Raw genomic sequence first — 19456 nt, 5'->3', positions numbered from 1 at the left:
ATGATGATCATGATCATTTCTAATTAATTCTCATGCAATATGACGAAAGAGCCTGCAGTTACAGAATTCCCGTGGCTGAAGAAGAAGCGGACGGCAGCCAATAGTTGGGCAGAGACGAGATTTATATTGTGAGAGAAAAGTTCATTGGCTTGGCTACCATAAAAAATATACAAAAAACTGAAGAAGAAGAAGACGAACAAGACGAAGGCAAACAGACAGATAGACAGACCGACAAAACTAAAATCAGGTTTTCTTTCCTTGGTCGTGTCTAAGATGCTGGTAACGAATTAAATTAGATTTGTGTTATCCAATTAGACACACCTCTAGCTAAGGAGACCCCGTTCATATCGTATCGCTAGACTCGACGATCTTTCTCCCAGCTAATTATGAGACTTTGTCTCTTTGTCTGCCTCAACTGCCCAATGGCAGGCGATGCGTTTTAATTGCCTTAAATTTCTTTATTCCCAGAACTCTTTTCTGGCCCCAAATTGTTTTCCATGTAAAAAGAGTTGCCGCATGGAAACCGGAGAATCTAGATAAGCTCCAGGCTATGCATACACAGCCAAGATCTAGCTGATCAACTCAAGCCGTAGCTGAAAAATCTTGTGGTCTTTCCAGTTTCCACTCCAGCCGAGAGCGAAGTCCCAGCTGAATGCACCGTATGAAAAGCAGTCTTCGATTCCGCTGAGCAAGTTTCTGGTATGCGTTTCCATTCCTGTTTTCTTATAAAAATGAAAACTTGTTCGAACCAGGTCTGGGCAATTTGTAGTCGCATGAAAGCAGCGAGAATCTTGCCCAACGAAATATTCGACTTCGAGTCAAGAAGTAAATGAAAAGAAAAAATTGAAAAACAGATACACGCATTCCAAATATAAACAAAGCAAAGAACGCACCAAGGCAAAGGGATGGCCAGGAGATCGAGAGGAATATACGCAATGTCGTGCTGACAGCCACGACGCCAGACATTTTGTAAAAAATAAAATATTGTATGCACACACATATGCATACATACATACATATGCAGAGTCGGGGGCACCTTTGAAATGCACAAGATACAATTGAGCATGTGTTGCTACAACTAAGATTCGAATGTTTGACAAGATGCTTTCGTACATGGCAACAGCCCCTAAACAATGCCTCGTCTCTCATTTTCACTTTTCACTTTTCAATGGCGATGTTTCCCTGTACAATATATTACAATGCATTCGAATCAGTAAACACACTTAGCTCAATAGCTCAATAGCAATGCATTTCCAGATAATTTTGAAGGCATCTTTGGCTCACCCTCCAAATACACATGGATATCCACAGAGATATCCGAGATATATCGTGTGTGTTAGGTAAATATTGTTAAGAAAATATTGTATGACATTCTCTGTATCTCATATTATAAGTAAAACTATTAAGAACTGCATTTACATTTATCTTATAAGGAATGTAAAATATTTTTACATAAATATTTAGATAAATATATATACTACGAATTGTACCCCATTACAGTTTACTTATATTCCCAACTACATAATTATCTACGTTTTATGTCAACCCACCTTTTATTTTATTTTTCATGGTGAAGCTAAACTTGGGAACGCTTTAGGCTCAACCTCAGTACATATGTTTTTACAGTGAATAAATAACACAGTGAATGGAAGACTAAATAAATAAAACTACATATATAATTAAAATATTTGATTTCTTTACCTAGTGTAAGTCAAAAACTAAAATTCAGAAAATGATAAGATGTACTGAAAATCATAAATATTATATATCTATAAACAAAGTTTTGCCAAATAATATATGTATGTATATGAGTGCAGACATCTCTCAGTGTAAAGGAAGTGGATAGTTCTGTATCCCACTGGAGTAAACTACAGTTAGATATCGCAATAAAAACATTTATGATTACAGTTTGACAAAAATTGAGCTACGCTATAAAAGGTGTTCATCGTTATCAAAATATTTATGAATAGGAAAATATTTATATCATTATTATATCAGAATATTTATACACATCAAAGCAATCCAAATAGAGTCAAATTTCTTTCATAAATTGTTGGGAATGGCAAATGGTTTATCAGTAAACGAAATCAACTAGTAAAATTATGTTTATTTTATGAGGTGTATATATAGTCTTTATTATGTGTTACAATAAACACAAAGTTGTTAACGTCTATTTATGCAGCATAGCGAACGGCAATTGAGCAATTAGAAAGCCGAGCGAGGCACCTACAAAAGAAGAGTGTGTCCGTCCGTGTCTATCTGTTCCTGACTAACTATACCTGGTAGTAATTGCTGAAGTAGCTGTTGCTCTTGTTTACTGTGCACTTAAACAATATTTTAGTACAATAAATCTAGCTAGTTAACTGCTTTTATTGCCAGCAAAGCGTTTTACGACAACCAAACCGACGAAGGGCAAGGAAAGCCTTCCAGACAGCCAGACAGCCAGCCAGCCAGCCAGAGAGTTAGTCAAACTCTTTGAGTGAGTCGCATGCGACAAGTAATTGTATGTAGATTGTATTACACATACACACACACGTATTCGTGTATATTGCAATAAAAATGAAAATACAAATAAAAGTAAACAAGCCTTAAATTAAAAGAACACTTTAGCGCTTTATGGCTCAGCAGCAGTTGGCTGATCTGAATGAAATGGTAATAGAAACGGAGTCAAATGTGAGCCAAGGCTCGAGGCTCGAGGCTTGAGACTCGAGGCTTGAGACTCGAGGCGGAACAGTTCTGAAGCACTCGTGGCATAGATCTCTTCCAATTGAATCGCCGCCAGGGCTAGTGCCACTCATAGTCACTCGTCTCTCGAACGACCTTCAGGCGTATAAACCGTTTTATTATGGCCCACACGAAGCGGGGGCAGACAGATATAAAAATGGACGCACTTGTGGCCAATCGCGTTGCTGGGCTCATTTCAATTTCAGTATCAATTTTCGATCGCTCCGCGAAGAATTCCAATTCCATGTACTGTCTCCTCTGTAAGGGGCAAGCGCCATTAATATGCGAGGTCTGTTGAGCTGGATTTACGAGCGATTTTTTAGCACCTATTGGCAAACAAATCTCTATCGAGGTGTGCAGACGGTTCCCACGCTTTTATTAAGTAACGCGCGGCGAATTGCGTAAGTAAATATTATAAAACAATTAGCGGCACAGTACAGTACAGTACAGTTTTACACCTTTACACAAATAGCTAATGGAGCCAACATGAATCCAAATTGACTTCAGACGGACAGACGGACGAACGGACGGAATGATTATTATTGCAATAAGCGGGAACTGCTTTGTAGCTATTTGATTTACAATTTGGGCTGCTGTTAATGCTTTGTTTGTTTCTACGTTTATGGCCACTGGCTGGCCCGAAGGTGTTAATTACTCAGTGTTCCAAACTAACAAGATGGTAATTTCACCTTTATGGGCATTAAATTGGTCACCAGTTAGGCCCATCATCATCTCGCATCTCGCATCTCGCATCTGCACTCGTATTAATGTGTGATAAATAATGGGAGAGCCAAGTGTGCTAGGCGAAAAAGATGTCATTCAGATTTTATGGCAAATTAATTGCCCTTCAAGCGAGGAGCAGCCTATAAAACGAGTTTATCTTTATATTCGGCGGGCATTGTGCGGTAGTCTGGATCCATATGGAAATCGCTAGATAAATTATCGATCGTTTTTTTTTAGTTAAATTTAATTTAATTTCAAACCAAATGCCGGGACTTAAATCAAAAATCCTCAGTGAGCCGAAATGGAAACTAAGCAGGAGTCGGCGGAAGACATAAAACTCATTTTGCCAAAATAAGTGAAATCATCAATTTTGTTTTCTTATTTTGTTGTTGTTGCTCTTCCACTTCTCATTTTCTTCTTCTTCAGCTTGTTGTCTATTCTATCTGCCAACTTTCTTTGCATTCTCTTATCTCGCACAGCGGGAGGGGTCGATTGAAACTTTGTTGCTTTAACTTTGTTCTGTACGCTTCGTTTGCTCTGGAAAAGGGAGCCCCAAGGGGAATCTGTTAGCTTCTCTTTTCCCTGTTCCCTTTTCCCTTTTCCCTTTTTAAAGGGAACAGCCAGCACAAAGCGACTAGCTCATTTACATAAGCATAATTTACACATAAAGTAGTTACATAGCCAAAAAGCTTTGAAAGATATACACCCACGCACACGCACACACACACACACACACAGACACACATCTAGCGAGGCCAACTTGCTCGTTTAGACACGCACACACACACACACATAGACATACACATACACATAGCCAATATGGCTGCCCCGTTTCGTCAGCAAGAGTAGAATCAACAACAGCAGCCAAAGTCAGCAAAATATTTATTCAAATAACGTGCGTCTCCCTTTTAGCGCTTCCATCCCGGGCTCGTCTCCCTAAAGGTTAATTTCAGCTGTGCTATATCAACGTGGAGGCCACTGCCAAACCGGCCCCTCCCCCAAACTTGTGATGACGCCAACGACTGCGACGGCGACGGCGACGGCGACGGCGACGGCGACGGCGACGGCAGCCGCTGCTGGATACTAGCTGAACTGAACAACCCCCAGAAGCGACGGGTAGCCGCGATAAGCAAAGTCAAAAGCATTCAAAGATTTCAGCAAAATGGAAAACGGAAAATGAGGGAAACACACAAAAACGGCATGGCATGGCCGCTGAAATTCAGCCGAGCAGTCCGAACTGAACCGAACCGAGCCAAACCAAACCAAGAACCAAGAGCAACCAACCCCCAGCAGAAAAAAAGAAGCAAAACCTGTCGAGCTGCCAAACAGCCGACGGTATTCAGCCGAGCTCAAAAACACTTTTTGCTGACGCTGTCGCTTCATGCTTCAGCATACACACACAAACAGATACATACCCGACACAACCCCAATACGACAGATGTTAGAGGGCGGAGGGTGGCGGGTGGAGAGCGGAGGATGGTGAATGAAGGGTGGCGCTATTTTGAACGCGTGTGCTGCTTGCCATAATATCGATCCCTCTTGGGTCGTTGCCTTCACTCAATGAGTCCTCAATTTACTGTGGCCTTCCCTCGCCACCCGGCTGCCCCCACTCAGTCCTGCTCCGTGGCCCGCAGCCCGTGGTTCGTGTATAGATTTCGTATCTACAGCTACACGCAAACTTCCACACACACACACACTCGTTACAGTTATCGAGATTCGCATGTAGTTAGCTTACGTACATATATACAAAGTATACAATACACAGATATGTCTGGATGTATCTGATAACAAATGCATATACTTATAATATGTATTCCTTTTAAGAGGCCAGACAGAAATGCATTCCTGCATGGCGAAAAATTCGAAAGAGGCTTCGATTCATTCGATTCGACTTTAAGAGTCAGCTCGTATTTTACGGTGACATTATTAATTGAATTATAAATTTAACATTTTAATATGATATCTGCCTGGCAGTGCTGTTCTCTTCTCTGAATGCGTTGTCCCCTTGCTACGTGATGTGCCTCTAAACGGACAGAAACACCCTTGAGCCCCATCCCAAATATCGTCAGTTCATGGAATTTCAGCTGAGTATGGCGATGAGAGCCTCAAGCTAATTTTAATTTCGACCCTTGTGGAGTTGATAGTATTGAAGAAGTGAAGTACAGTGGAATGAATTGACAGATTTTAAAACTCATTTGCTAACCATAATCAAAATATGAGAATTGTGAAACTTGATATATACAATAAATTGATTCCAACCAAAGAGAAATATAAATATATATATATATTTAGGATGGTTGATTCATAGTGGGTCATTCAAATCGAATAAACTATGAATATTGTGAATAATGATAGTATTATTTTGTATCATATTATTTTTTATTACACGCTTTTTAAATATTGAAGAAGTGAAGCACAATGGGAGTCAAAATATGAGAATGATGAAGCTTTATACATATGTATATAAAATCCACATCACCAGAATTTAATCTATCAAGTGATAAATACAAATATATTTTATGGTCGGTTGCTTTATTTTGATCCCTTCAATTTCAACAAACTGTGATTATTCCGATTGTAATTTTTGACCACATTTTCTTTAATGTCAGCCACTGTTGCTCCGACGGTCACCGCTGGAGTGGGGAAACATAGAGAGCCCAGGGTTCTACACCCGAGCCAGCGGTTGTTCGATTAGCCAGCTGAGCGACGAGGCGGGCTGGAGATAACAAGTCGAACCGGTCCGTCGGTCCGTCAGTCCGTCCGTCCGTCCATCGGTTGGTTGGTCCGATGGAGACATGCGAGTAGAAAGCCACAATCAGAAATTTAATAATGGCTGCACAAAAGGCAGCACGAAGCGCGTTGACGTGCACATATTTTACGAGTTTTATACACAGCCAGCGGATTCGTGTTTGTATCTGGCGGATGCACATGTAACCGTCAGAGAGGGTCAACATGTGCCCGGTCCAGGGACCAGACGGACGGACAGCGCGGGCAGGCAGCACTCGAGTGGTGCATTCCACTTGCTGCTGCCAAGAGAAAGGCAACGAGAAACGAATGAAGTCATCAAACACAAAAAACAAAAAGAAAAGGAAAGAAGACAAAATGGCCACGTATCGCAGGCTGCTGAGATGAGAGGAGTGAAAGCGTCGACGCTCTCACCTGCCACGTTTGCGTTCGGCTGCACTCAGGACCTATCCCTGAGTGGGTCGATCAACAATTTTGATCGTCAGCTGCGATGGCGGCAACAGCAGGAGCAGCACCAGCACCAGCAGGAGCAGCAGCAGCAGCAGCGAGTGCTGCCCTCGATTTAAGCGGCCGATAAAGAACTAGTTGGTCGTTGGCTGCTGCCTGTTTTATTTTATTTTTTGTGTGTCCGTTTTATGGCTTCATAAGTGGAACTTGGTTGCGTTTCTTGTTCTTTTTTTCTGTTACTTGCTGTCGCGCATGATTTTCCCTTTGTTCTGGCGAAAGTCGTAAACAATTTCGGCCAGCCACAGGCCGAGCGAGCGAGCAGGTTCCTCGGCCAGTCGTAGCAGTCTATAATTCTACGTAGTTAATTTACCAAAAAAACAAAAAATAGAGAAAGAAAAACAATGCTCAGACAGTAGTAAATGTCAAGGCTTTGAAATGCATCGCTTAATCGAAAGGAGCGGCTGCTGCCGACGCTGTTGCACCTGACCCGAAGCTGCAGTTGGCTCAAGTGTTTAGATCGGCTGCCCTTTGAACTTGGAGCGGGCAATCAGGAGTCGACGGTCGACGGTCGGCAATTGGCAATTAGCTCAGTTGTCCAATTTCTCACGGCCGTAAAAATTCACTTAATATCTTTTTGAAATGAATTCATGATTGGGCAGCAGCCGAGGGGCGTTCGGCGATATAAATCTACTCATCGGCGACTTTTTCAGCGATTTTGTGATTTTTGGCAATTGATTTAATGTGTCATTCATAGATTTTTATTGCGTCATTTTATTGCCATCTTTAACTTCCGATTTACCACAATTGGACCCGCTTGGACACTGTCCCCAGCCACGCCCCACATCATTGTGATTCGCACTCGCGCGTCGCCTCGTTCTCGTTCTCGTTTTCGTCCTCCTTCTCGTCCTGGGTGGCATCTTAACAGGGAAATCATGTACTCGCCGTACTTTACTTTATTTATTGCCATTTTTAATACCGCCCCGACTCGCCTGCTGGACATTTTAACGCCCTGCACACTGACTGCCATTGCCGTTGGCCGAGTGGATTGCAGAGTGGAGCACGAAGCATGGCCACTTTATGTTACAATAATGTTCCCTGGGCACTGTCGCTGCCTGCAATCGAATTGTTTGGGTCATAAAATCAAAAAGGTAATTCGAGCAGCGCGGCTAGGCCCAAGCCAAGATCTCGCCCAGTTACTATTGCATACGCCCTGCCCTGCCTTGCCCTGTCCCGCCCTACCCTCTCTATGCCATATAATTTCTATTTCCGTCATTATAGATTCAATTATGACAGAATCATTCGCAATCAATCAAACAAGTATCTGGACTCACCGAATCAAATTTTAGACCTCAACTGCTCTTATCTGTATGCTGGGAACTGTAAGAAAAGAATAGAATATTTGATTTAAAAATTCAAATACATGAGACAATTGACTAATGCAAGTTAAACAAAGTATTTTAAAGCTTAGAATAAAATGCTTTAAGATTATTCCAGTATATCATTCGTTCGCCATTTTGTTTCAAGCAGAAGACATACTTTTCTCTCATAAGTCAAAACAGATGAGACATTTCTCTCATTAGGATTCATATTACCCAACCAATCAACAAAATCTAACAAAATACTAATTCATTGCGTAAATATTTGTATATATTCAAAATATGGATTGTGGATAGATGAAACTGAATGAATGTTGTCAATGCTTAGGGCTGAAAAGTATTTCAATATTTTCTTGTAAATTTACATTTAATTGAATTTAGATATACGGAGAAATTATTTATTCCTTTTTTAATGCATTTCTCTATTTATTTATCGATTAAAAATTAAATTTTTCTCTATTTATCTATGTATGTACATATGTATATAATATATAATATATATTATATTATATATTGTATTGTATCATAAATTATTTCTTTATTTATATCCAATTCTTTTTCATTAATTTTATTTAGTTTATCAAATCATCATTAAATAATAAATAGACATTTTAATAGACAGATTAAAATATAAATCAATTGTACTAAATGAATACAATCAAACCTAACCACAAAAAAAAGGAAAATATGATGTTGTGTAATTAAGAGAGCAAAGATTTTATGAGAACTTGAAACGATTTGAATATGCATTGAACTCACCGACTCGGGGCGATGATAAGGTTCCACTATAATTTATACAAATCAATACAAATTATGAGCTGCCAACAGCAACAAAATGTTTATTGAGTTTTTGGGCACTCGTTAAATTGAAAAGAAAACACAGAGAACGTATTTAAAGTCGTAAACTTGTGGTTCAATTAATGCAGTTAATGTTATTGTATTATATGATTAAGTATTAAACATCATAATGCTTGAAGCACTGGCTTTTATTGCCATTAGTCGCACCACCGACCCGGCCAGTGATAATACCTCCGACTGCCGATATCGAGTTGTACCACATTATTTACGAGTCTTTGGCTAGATCACGCACGAGAAGCTCTAGGAGTAATAGCAGCTCAAGGAATGTCCGATCGAAGGTATATGTGTGTGTATGTGTGTGCTTGTGTTTGTGTGTGTGTGTGTGTGTGGGTGTAAAGGTGATCGGTTGGATTCGCTGGGACTCCAAATTTGGGATTAATACTGGCGCTCACGCACACATAGACACCAAATGGCAAGGGCCAACAGAAGACGAGGCACTGAAATTCGAAATCCGCGACGCGCATGCGAGATAACGACTCCGAAATTGTTAGAGAGCAACTAACACTAAAAAAATTAAATTCAATATTTTTTTCTGTTTAGACAAAAACTGAACTGAAACGAAAACCGAAAACTGGCGAACCGAATGCGAACGCGAATGCCGCGAGAGCGAGCGCTGAGCGTCAAGAGTCGAGCGTCGAACGTCGAGAGCCAGACCAGAGACGGCCGAGCTCTCACGTCGAGTTATGGCAAAGATCTCACCGGGACGGGCGGAAGGCGGAAGGGGAGGGCAGGCACACAAAACATTTTTACATAGTGTTATTTTGGTTTTTATTGCCCTGCTGATGGACGAGCGAGCGGCAGGGCCATGGGGGCTACAGCAGAGACTGGAACTGGGCCGGGGGCTGGGGCTGGAGCTGTTGCTGTTGCTGTTGCTGGGGCGGAGAGCGACTGAATGACGAGCGAACAAGTGTACATTCAAATGCGAGCGCGCGATCTTGCGATCTCTGCTCTAGACATGCGGGCGGAGTGCCAAGGGACGCCGAATTCGGTTCGTTTTAAGTTAAAGCTCGCCGACAAAGTACACGAAATATACACATACAAACACACACATACGCATACATACATATATATATATATATATATATATATATTTATACTTCATTTTATTTTATTTAAATTATAACATTTCACGCATATGTGTTGGCTCGCTGTGCCAAGTTTGTGTGTGTGTGTGTGTGCAGTAATTCAAAAATACATATAATTTAAGGTCTACATATAATAGAAGTGCTTACTTTTTAAAAATACTACTAAATACACATATATGTGTGTACATACACATATATGTGCGTACATATATATATTCCATGTACTCTGCTCCTTCGTAAAAGATCGAGACAACTTCGCATGCCTCAAAACAAACTTTACGGTCGGTTGCTCCGTCCCAGTCGCCATTTTACAAAGTGTCGCAAAGCGTAAAAAAAAAGTAAAACGAAATTCAAAGAAAATGGTGGAAACATTGCTTGAAATAGTCGCATTCTGGGTCACAGATAAGTATAATTGAAAGTGCTCCTGCCAAGCAAAGTCTCTGATTATTTTTAATCCATATAGAACAAAAATAAATGTTGCACAGTTGAGCAGACAAAAGTAGCAAAATTATTATTTTTAATACGATTCAAATATATCCCTATATGTAACTATACTTGACATAATCAAATATGTCTCATTGGAGCTCTACTCTAATACACCAATATACAATCAAACACCGTCTCGAGTATCTATAAGACCATCCGATAGTCCTACGATTACATTATAATTAAATACAACAAAAAATACAGATGAATTGAAGCGCAGCAAGAAGAATATCGAATAAAGTCAAGTATTACCAATTTGGTTTTTCGAACGAGTATCAAAAGTCTTATCCAACCTATAGAGCTATACTGTAAAACTCCCTCAAAAGTCTAGAAAATAAACTGCACATGTATCACATTCATTAATTTTAATGCATTTCAATTTGTATTTAAAAAATGTTTTAATGTAAATTAGTTCGTTTGTATTCCTATATCTCAAACAAACAGCTATCAAATTCATATATAATTCAGTACCATATTTTTGGTATGCTGCTAATAATATTTATATATTCATCATTTTTAGTTATTTATTATGTTAATTGTGCTATAATGCCTATTAATATCATCCGTTGACTGATATTAGCCATAAATAACCGGATAGTTTGAGCTCCAATGAACTCACTGTATATATTTACATACTCTATTAAATTCCAGGACTTGGAATCTCTTTAGACGCCTTCGCTCAGCATTTTCTAGTAGCCCAAACACATTTTCGTGGATGTGTTTCTTATTTATACAGATAGTCGGATCTTATTGAAGAGAAATATAGATATATATTTTGAAATTGGAAAAATCAGGTAAACTACTCAAAAGTGTTGTATTATCCTATAATATTTAAAAGATTTTCCGACTCTCTTAATAACACCATAATATCGTTACCAAGTTTTTGCTAATTATTTTCAATGGAACACACATATCTAATTTTAGTTGGATTGTAGAAAGCGGACTTCTTCATAAACGGCCTTAAACCAAATTAAAGTTATTTTTATAAGAAACACAAGCTCTGGCTCTGTCTGCGACTCCGGCTAAGGCAATTTTAATCTCAGCAGAAGCCATTAAAAAGCAGCAAATTGTCGTTGTCGTTGTTGTTGTTGCTGTTGTGTTTGTTGTTGTTGTCATTGGCATCCCTATTTGTTTGGAAACCCGTTTAGACTGACACCGCTTTGCTTGCCAATCAAACCTGTTCAGCGTCAAGTGCAAAAAAGTAGCTCTAAAATTGCAACTTAACTGAAAATCAAGTTAAGCTTTAATTAAAAACCTGGAAAACACAATTAAAAGCCAGCCAGGCAGCCATTCAGCCAGCCAACAGCAACAACAGCACTTGCAATTAACAGCGACCGAGGCGAGAGAAAAAAATTAAGTTTAGAAAAATCTTGCCAAAGTGTTTGTGAGTAATTGGCCGATGGGGCAAAGCAGCAAAGCAGCAAAGCATCAAAGCAGCAAAACAGCAAAGAGGGCAGCGAGGAACGGCTGGCTGACTGTTTGCTAATGCTATTGCCGTGGCTAGCGACGGCTGCTGGCCATGAACGAACAAATATATGTATATATGCATGTTGGTATGTGTGTGTGTGCGTGTATGTGTGTATGTGTGCATGTACATACGTTGATCAGCGTTGCGCACATCAACTGCGCCGCCCCGATCCTCGAAGCTCGGCCTTGGGGCTGCTCGATTGCGGCTGCTTTGTTACCTGACGCAAGCAAACGAGTCGAGAGAGACTGGCCCGAGCGTACGTACCCCACCCGCCGTCCTCATTTATTCACTGGGAGGGGAGGCGGAGACTCGAGGCAGGTCGTGGTAAGTAATAAGCGTGTTTCATAAATTGAAAGCTGCCGTGGCGGCAAAAGTTATGAAAAACGAAGGAAAGCAAAAAAAAACCATTTAGATGGCAATCTGACGGCCAAACCGGCGAAACGAGCAGTGACCGTCCACTGAACAAACAGCGAACTGGCCACCGGCGAGTGGGAAAAGCGCTCGATTTGAAAAATGGCTGCCAGCAGCAGCAGCAGCAGAGGGCAGCAGGGGGCAGCGGGCGGGCAGTTGGAAATGGTGGGCAAATGTACAAACACGAAACGAAACGAAACGCGGTCATAAAACGCTTCAAATTTGCGGCTTTCGGTAGCAAAACAAAGCAAGAGCAAACGCAAAAGGCAAAGCAGCAGAGCAACAACAAAGAAATCGGGCAATTATTATTATTAAAGAAACAGCAACAAATACAGCGAAACTTAGGCACACGCACAGACACACACTCACATCAAAGTCAGCGCCCTTTACGGCCAAAGCAGAGCAGACCAGCCACGTTTATAAGTGAGTCGAGAATCGAAATCCAAACTGTACCAATGAATTATCTAAAGTCTCAACTAAAATAATTGTCGGAGAGATATTACAGTGCTCATTCAGCAAATCATCATCTACTTGAATAATTAAATTTAAAATAAAAATTAAGTTTAATCAAAAAGTAAGATAAATTCACAGCATAAATAATGATATAAGCTCAATCAAAATAAGAAACTTATTTATTCAACTGAAAATTCTATACATTTTCGCAATGTTCAGCTGCAAGCTTTTGCCAACAATCAGCAATGCAGGGGAGACATTAGACCATGTGTTAACCATTCGATTCATTTCGCAGCTCCAGAGATCGATGCCATCCATAGAGCATCCATTAATCCTCGAGATAAACGAAAAGTCATGTTGCCTGAAATAACAGAATCAATAGCAATTAAGCAAAGGCAGCTAACCACCAATAGCAATGGCGTTGCCCTAATAGAATTGTCAACATTTAATGGCCAAGGAGATTGCAAACTGGTTAACTAAACAACAATAACACCAATAGTATTTGTATGTGTATGTGTGTCCGTCAGCGGAAGGAAATTTTTGAAATACACAACTGCGGCAACTGAAAAAGGAAGTTGAAAAGAAAAGAGAGCAAAATAGTAATTTTCCATCGTTCATAAATAATGTTAAGCGCCACGGCTGACGGAAAAACATGCACGGTCCATTAACTTTTTGCAGAGTGCGGAGCAGGAGGAACGCAACGCAACAGCGACGCCAACATCAAGGCGGCCTCGACACAAGACCCACACATGTAAATCTCAAGTCAGCAAGAGCGTGTGTGTGTGTGTGTGTGTGCGAGACAGATATTTCAAAAGCTGTACATTGAGTCGTGTACCACAGCGAAATACAAGATGGAAAAGCAACAAAATCATAGTTGAAAGAAACTTGGCTTGTTAAATGCGATTTGCTGCTCACTTTGCCAGCCTTGTCATGTGTCCATGTGTGCTCGTGTGTGTGTGCCCGTAGAGGTTAACTTAAAGTTCGGCACTTAATGTTTCTGCTCTGTCGGAGGCTGCTGAGTAATTGCCTTAATTGTTAATAATATTTTAATTTTAATTCTTATTTTATTTTTATATATATTTTTTCTTGACTGGCACACTCAGATGTCATGCTGAGCTTCACATTTAATTCCTAAGAGCTAATAAATTTAACTGTGCGGCGATTAAGTCGGCGGGAAAATGCATTCAGCTACTAAAGCGCAGCGTCGTTAAAACACACCTCAATCTCTGTTGTGACTCAGTTGGATGCTGATTGAAAGAGCCAAAAATGTTAACACGATGCCATACCTTTCAGATGTGTGCTGTGGCAATAAATGCGATTATTTTACTATATCAGAGACATTTTGACATCCAATTAAAATTGTAAAACAAATATTTGATAACCCATTATAAATCATCCCTATGAATATCATTAATAACATACATATTGTCTTTTACATTGATTAGCATAAATGCATTCGTATACATACACATCTACCTACACACGCATGCATAATTACTGCATCAGCTGTATCAGCGGCACCAAATACATACGGAAAAACTCATTCCATTGGCTGCGTCTGTTGCCGACGCAGTGACAAACTCAACACGACAAGCAAAACTCACCATAGCCGCAGCCGAGAAGCACGCAGGCATGCTGTTGCTGCTCTGCTCTGTTGCGACTGAAAACATTGGTAAGAGCGAGGCGACGATCGTTTGATCGCAACTTCTGTCGGCCATTGAAAAGAGAGAGATGCAAGACTAATGGCTGACGCAGCATGGACTGCCCACTTGAAATGGAAGTGTAAGTGGATGTGGAGGAATAAAAACAGCTGCAGAGAGGCTGCAAAGCAAATGTAGAAAACAAAAAGCGAAATACATTGAAATTGAGCAAATCTTAAAAAATCCATATGCACTACGCACAGTAAACCAAAACAAATAAAAAAAAAAAAAAAAAAAAAAAAAAAAAAAATAAAAACAAAAGCAAACTAGATAGTAATAATAATCGTTTTTTAATTATTTGGCATGCTTTTGTTGTTTGCCGGCGATGAATCAGTAATAAAATGTCAAAGCAACGCAAACGACGCTTAAAATGTACAACAAATCAAAGCCACTTTTGTTGCTTTTGTTTGCGCACATTAAGTGGCACGCACCAATCGCCCCACCCCCTCGCTAGCTGTACAATCCCATCCGTGTGTCTAGTGAAATTATTGCTAATATAAAAATATTTTGTAGGCTCATAAAAGGCGGCCACGGCGGCACAGACACCAAAAGTGACGGATAGGAGAGTGGGGCACAGGAACGTTAAGTACCCCAGTCGTGGCTGTGGAAGAGTGCGAGAGCGAGGGCGGGGTGTGGGAGTGAGGCAGTGTAGAACTGTGGGAGTGGGTCCTGCTGTGCATGTGGTGTTGCTTATGTTGTGTGTGCGTGTGTGTGTGGTATCTAGCGCGTGGGCGGGTGGTGTCTATTGATGGAGGCCTGCTTCAGCGCGTCGCCAGCAATCGCCAAACGCAAATCGTACAATATTTTAAGGCCTAATTTTTTGACGAGTTTTTAAACGATTGTAAAACTCTTTTCTCGCTCGCCCGTTTTTACGATTGCCGAGGCTATTCAAGTGTTTGAGCGAGTGAATTATGGGCCAGGCCCAAGATACCAAAGCCCGCCGTCATTCTTGTCTCCGTTGTTGCTGTTGTTGTCGCTGCGGTTTATGGGCTGGTACAGTGGGCCATGATTGGTCTGTGACAAAGCCGAGTCAACTGCCAAGCGTTTATTACGTGAGTTATGACACCTTCCATGTGAGCGCCCAACAAGCAATGACATTCAAATATTTACAATAGTTAATTAATTCCATAACAATAAAAATCAAATAATTAATAAATTGGATTGATCAGTCCAGCGCTAGCGCCCTCGTTAATGTGTTCAGCGTGCAAAAATCACAATTGATCGTAAAACATCGTTAATGGGTCTCAGTTGGCGGCAGCGTTTCTTGTGGCTTCTGCCTAATGGCCCAAATAATAGTATTAATATTCAAATTATTATTTATTCAAGTTTTATTGGTGTCCATTCCTATTCGCATCTAGACAACATTATCATTCAAGTCGCAGTCGAGCAGGTAAATTGCCATTTCACTAATAATATGAACGATTGCTTGGCTCTGAATTTTTATACACTTATTAATACCCTCTGATAGCACGCCGGCACACACTCGCAGCCACGCATGCACATATTGTAAAACAATTATCACTTGTTGCAAATTATTCCGATTTTATGACCGGCGCGTAATATAGGTGGCTGTTCTACCTCGGCTAACACGCGCCGCCTCGTCCCCCGCTCTAGACGGGCTCATAGCACTCATAAATGCTGCAGAGACATCATAAAAATGTTTGAAGCACCGCCAACACACACACACACACATATATACACACACTCACCACACCAGCCAAACAACAACATCATGAACAACATTAACAACAGAAGCAACACCAAACAGCAACAACAACAAAAGCATCCATAAATCCCGATTATGGTTTCTGGATTTATTGCAAACTGCGCCAGAAACGCCGACACGCTGACTGTGCGGTCTACTGTCCAAAAATCACGACTCACGACTCACGGCTCACGAATCACGAATTCGATGCAGCAGTCAACTGGAGCACAAAGATTTCTTAAGCTGTCAAAAGTCTTGAGATCATTAAATATTCTTAAATAATCAAAACCAAAGTGAATCTATTTACGATCAGCGTAGTTGCCATCATAGAGAATAAATATGAGAGTTGTAAGCTCACACTACTTTTAATTGTTATTCACTGCTCTAGTTTAATTCAGGAATTGACTTAGTGAAAATATAATTAAATAAAAAATGAATTCTAAATTTCTAATTTAATTTTTTTACACTACAAATAAAAATATTACGAAAATTCCTAACAAAATATAATAATTAAATAAAATAAATAAAATATATTTTATAAAAATTATATTGTTTAAAAGAAGTCAAACTATATATAATTAAATAATATAGATTAATAATTATTTTTTACTCTCTAGAATTAATATTAAATATTTGTAAAATTCTCATTATCGCCATTATTATAAAATTTATAAATAATAATGAATTTAAAAAAAAAACAAAAACTTTAATGAAATAATATATTTTAATTTATTTTTTACTTCAGAAATAATTTAAATATTTCAAAAACTCTGCTATATCCCACATCAGACTGAATTGAAGGCTGTCAACATAAAAAATTAAGAATATTTGTATACGCCAGCAATGCAGTATTTATTGAAGCAAATTCTACATAAATAAACATTTACGAGCCAAACAAAGTCGAACAGAAATGCAATTGAAACACATTAACATTGTGCCAAACGATATTTATGGGTTGCGTTGCTTTGGCTGGAGGAGCGAGTTCGTTCGTTCACCTCTGCAATTGGCCAAGCAGTTTGTATAAATAATTAAAGACATGCATCCGCATCTTGGCATGTGGGGAATGTTGCTCCTCCACCTGGATAGTACAATGGGCGAGTGCTGGGCGAGTATATCTGGCGCACTAATCAGAGGCTGACCATAATGCCAACTCCCTGCTGACCATATAAAATGTGACACTTTTATAGGGCACTTTGAATGGACTCTGTAAGTTCTCGACAATGCCCGAACATGGCCCGCTGATGGCTGGGGAGAAGACAACTGCGACAACGGCCAATGCTTCTGCTGCTGATGCCCATTTGCATACATTCGATTTACATATGCAACAGACACAGCTAAAGACCCAAACCCCATGCGCCATGGCCCATTCTCCATGCCTCATGCCCCATGCTTCTGGCCATACCAGCATCCATTAGCCAAGATGTGGAGCTGCGGACCTCATCAGATCTGCCTGGGCTGGAATGCAAATGCGTTTTACGAGTCTCTGACTGCACGCAATCAGGCGAAGGTATCTCTGTACGCTGCCGTATCTCTATTTGTGTGCGTATCTTTATCTGTGACTGCATCTGTGTCCGCCAGCTGCCCAGAGTCTAAGAGGGCATGACCTGCACGCGCATCAAATCAAAATATGTACATATAACAAATATGCTACAGTACTCAGTTTTAGTCCGCGTCTCACTGTGAGTCTCAGTCTCAGTCTCCGTCTCAGTCTCAGTTGATGTGCCAGAATCAGGAATCAAGAATCAGGCTTGCTCCCGTTTAAGCGGAGTTTCCGCAGTGCCTGTCACTCCTGTCGAGAGTTCTATTTGTGTCCAGTTAACGCAATGGGCCATAAAAGGCAATCAGCCGTTCAGGCGGAGACCTCATACAGTCACAGATTCAAATTTTCTGTTTGTCTTGCCTCGTCCTACTTTGCCTTACACAATTCATTTTATGATTTTATTGCATTCACGCATATTGCCATGCGATGCAATGCGATGCGATGTAGATGTCGATGCCCAACTGATTTATGGATGCGACGGTTAGACGAACCCTTTCCCTCTTTTCCCTTTCCCCTTTGCCCTTAGCTCTTTGCCGTTTGCCCTAGCCACCGTCATATTTCCTTTTCTGCTTATGTACATATACAAATATAGAACTCGACGTATTCAAAACTCAAACAAAGGGCGAAGAGACCGTGAAGAATGAAATTAGAGCAGAGCGCGTTGAGGGAGGGATGTCGATTTCAGAGTCTGGGATTACTGGCTAAAAGGCCAAAGGGTGAGTCCACAGCGCGTACATATATACACACAAAAGGATTGTTTATGCTCGCTTTCGCTTATGTAACTTCTTGCTGTTAGGCTCGACATCCTTCGGCTCGAACTGATTCGCCACCCAACGATTGACAACTTTTAAAAGCCATAACTAGGAGTGAAAGGACAAAAAAGTCAAAACAAAACGAGGCATTAAAGAGAGACAGAGCTAAGTAAAAGTCGATAGATCTGATTGAAGACAGCAAATCTTATTCAAGAATGTCGAATTTTATATAATTTACAAATTATTAATGAAAGAAATAAATAACTTAAAGTCAAATGAGATTCTTCAACTATTCAGTTCTTTGAATGGCTTATCACAATTCAGTTATCAATGCTTTGCCACATATCTAATTCACAGTTAAGACACCATCAAAGAGAAACTACTAAGCGATTCACGAAAATATACATGAAATATGTTAAAGAAACCTGACTGCATGGTAAACAGATCTGGAAGACATTAGAGGTCTAAAGGGAGTCCTACCTATACAAGAAATATGTTAAAGAAACCTGCCTGCATTGTAAACTGCTCTGGAGGGCATTAGAGGTCTGACGGGAGCCCTACCTACCTACCCTACCTACCTACTCATGCCCATAGATTCGTCGATATAATGGATCTGATTAGAGGCGTCAATCCAGCTGGGCAGGTGCCTCCACAGAGAAGGGAATCCCGCTTAGAGTCATCTGCAATGCGAATCTGAGCAACTGCAGCTGAGGCAGCGCCAAGGCAAGAAACCGCCAACACCGTCGGCAATGGCAGTGGCAGAAAAGTAGTCAACGAATACGGCTGCTGAGCCGCTGTAGCCGCACCACCGAAAATCTGTTACCCATGCCCAACTTCAGAGTCACTCCCAATGTAATGGTCGCTGCTGTCGTGGGCTGATCAAAAATTCTATATGCGTTTCAAATTTAATATGTGCATTTAACCCCCCTTACCAGCACGTGTTTGTATGTGTCTGCATGTGTGTGTGGGTGTGTGTTTATTCA

At 40.4% G+C, this 19456-nt stretch overlaps 1 protein-coding gene across 1 annotated transcript in view; it reads right to left on the bottom strand.

The window, feature by feature from the left end:
- LOC6572068 (homeobox protein abdominal-B) overlaps positions 1-19456 on the bottom strand; it is a 42742-nt gene that overhangs the window by 10373 nt on the left and 12913 nt on the right. Inside the window, exon 2 of the mRNA XM_032733692.2 lies at positions 7971-8016. The gene's annotated coding sequence lies outside the window, so the exon portion shown is untranslated. The remainder of the gene's footprint in view (positions 1-7970; positions 8017-19456) is intronic.

The sequence above is a fragment of the Drosophila mojavensis genome, unplaced genomic scaffold (assembly GCF_018153725.1).
Source record: "Drosophila mojavensis isolate 15081-1352.22 unplaced genomic scaffold, ASM1815372v1 contig_19, whole genome shotgun sequence".
NCBI lineage: Eukaryota > Metazoa > Arthropoda > Insecta > Diptera > Drosophilidae > Drosophila > Drosophila mojavensis.
This window is presented reverse-complemented; position numbering and strand designations above follow the sequence as displayed.